Here is a 2,650-nt window from a genome sequence, read left to right on the forward strand (position 1 = left end):
GGGGGGGGGGGGGGGGGGGGGGGGGGGGGGGTGCCTAGGCACGTGTTCCTCTGCTCCCACCCCGGGCAGCTCCACCTCCTCGGAACAGCACATACTCTTGGGGTGTCGTGAAGCTTGACAAAGGGAAACATTGGGCAGCGTACATTTGCAAAATGCTGCACTGGTTGAGTGCCCACACCTTAGCTTTCTAAAACCGGTATCAGAATTATTGCGGGCCAGCCCTTCGGTGTGATATGTAAATGCAAGCTTCTTGAGGGCAGGGAATGTTGATGTTTTCTTGGCTGCAGTGTCCCCAGTGCCTAGACATGTGCCTGGCTCATAGCAGGGGCTCAATAAATCTGAGCCAAGTGGTGGCTGAATCTCGACCGTGTTCTGCTAGCCTTCGGTGCTAAGAGCTGGGCCCTGCCTGGTGCCTTTGTGAGCCCGGCACTCCTTATCTACCTCAGTGATAAGCTTCAGAAAAGCTTTTCGTTGAGCTTCCCTAAGAAATCACAGAAGACCACATCTAGAATGGCCTCTATGCTACAGATCGTCTTAGTCTATATAAGTATATAGGAGTAAAATGGTTTGTTCAAGCTCCCTCTGTTTTAATTCCTGCTATAAACTGAATTGTGTCCCACCCAAATTCATACGGGGAAGCCCCTTCACTCCCAGTGTGAAGGTATTTGGAGTGGGGCCCTTGGGTCTGGCTCTCATGTTCTCTCTTCTCTCTCTCTCAATTTCTCTTCCTGATACAGTGACAAGATGGGCATCTGCAAACCAGAGAGAGGGTCTTCCCCAGAATCTGGCCATTTTGGCACCCCGATCTCAGACTTCCAGCCTCGGAACAGTGAGAGAATACATTTCTATTGTTTGAGCCACCTGGTCTATGGTATTTTGTTACGACAGTCCAAGCTAAGACAATCCCCGACACTGGCTTTCCTACTGGAGCTTTGTCTCAGTCGTAGGCACACCGGTCGCCCTGTCCACAAGTCCTGGGCAGAACAGTTCTGTAGAGGGCTTCCAGAGAAAGCCATGCCCTCCCGGTTGTGCCCTCAGCTCTGGAAAACTGAGCTCATGCACAGGTCTTGTTAGGTATGCGTTTTAAGGGAAGACATGGTCAAAACTCTAAGCCAGGCCTGGCAAAATGAGCCTTTGTAAGGGGTAGCTCTCTTAATTAGAGGGCATTTTGTTTCAGAACCAATGTCAGTGGGTCCTGTGAGTGGGAATCATAACATCGCTCCTCATTCCACTTGCTAGAAAGTCTGTGTTTCTCTCTACCTTTCTCCCTAGGCAACCGAAGTTATCTGTGGGAGAACTCTGATTTCCTGGGCAGAAAATCTGAAGGAGGCAGAGGGATGTGTGATAACCTGCAAAGAAATACAGTGCAGAATCTTAAATTACCTTTTTAAAAAATCTTGTACGTTGTTTTACACAGAAATACGTGGTTCATTTTTCTTCGAGGGGTATTTCACAGACGGTCTGGAAAATATGTAACTGTGAAAAGGAGGAGCATCTTGAGCCCTTCAGATCAGTTTTGGTCCTTACATCTTCGAAATCATGAGTATCAAAGTTTGAATGTCTCCAGTCACGCCCGACTTGGCATCATACTTCCTTCCAGCTTTGGAGAGGGCACTTGTTCAAATGCCCAGGCTGGGGGCGGGGGGAGGCTCTGCACAGCCCTCAGAGGGTTCTGTGTGACTATCGGGCTGTTTTGCTAGGTGTTACAATATTTGAAAGTTGGCACCCATAGAGCCTGGGCCTGAAGAGAAACCACTTGGGAAAAGTCTCCTGAACCTGGTGCTGCTGGTTCTGTCCCACCTGGGATAACCCCGTCCTGCCACATTCTTCCACAGAGTCAGAAGTTCACTAGGTCCCTGGGCTGGCTGAGATCAGAGCAGGGAACTCTATGAAAGGCTACCAAGAATGAGTTCCCTGGAGGTGGTATGTCCGCCGAGGAAGAAGTAGAGAGCCGCCACGAGAGGCTGTCTTCACACAGACCGCTCTGCAATGGCTGCTTCCTCGAGTGTCTGCAGAGCTGAAGGACCATGCCTGGGGTGACTGGAAAACTGCTCTATGGGGGAGCTCACGGACAGCCATCCTGCTGGAAGTGGGGGCCAGCTAGAAGACTTGTCTTGGAAACGGCACTTTCCTAGCACCTTCAGCTTGAGAAAACATTAATCGTTCACTGAAGGAATTGGGGAAGTAACTGCAATGGGGGGTATGGGGGTCTAAACCCAAAAGCCACCTGCCTGGCATGGCACCGATGTATGAAAGACTGGATGCACTTGTATTTGAGAAATGGAGTGGCAGACTTCTCTAAGAATTCTGAGAAATGCACATTCTTCGGCCATTAACACGGACCTACTTCATGTATTTCATTAATCAAGACTGAGAAAGATTTTCCAGTGGGAAAATTCACATGCATCCCCTGTATCTCCCAGAATATATAACGTCTAGAAAGCTCCATGACATTCTCACGTCTTCCTGGTGCCACGCCAGTGAATGGGCGGCAAGAAATGTTTATACCAACAGTCATTACCAAAGTTTTCCTCGCGGCTGAATCTAATTAATTAGGCCCAGCCAAACCTGCCAGCCACACCCAGCCCCCAGCTGAAGAACCTTAGAGGATTAGAAGCACCCCTTTGACAAACGCTCATTTATGACTACC

The sequence above is a fragment of the Ursus maritimus genome, unplaced genomic scaffold (assembly GCF_017311325.1).
Source record: "Ursus maritimus isolate PB19 unplaced genomic scaffold, ASM1731132v1 scaffold_20, whole genome shotgun sequence".
Lineage (NCBI taxonomy): Eukaryota > Metazoa > Chordata > Mammalia > Carnivora > Ursidae > Ursus > Ursus maritimus.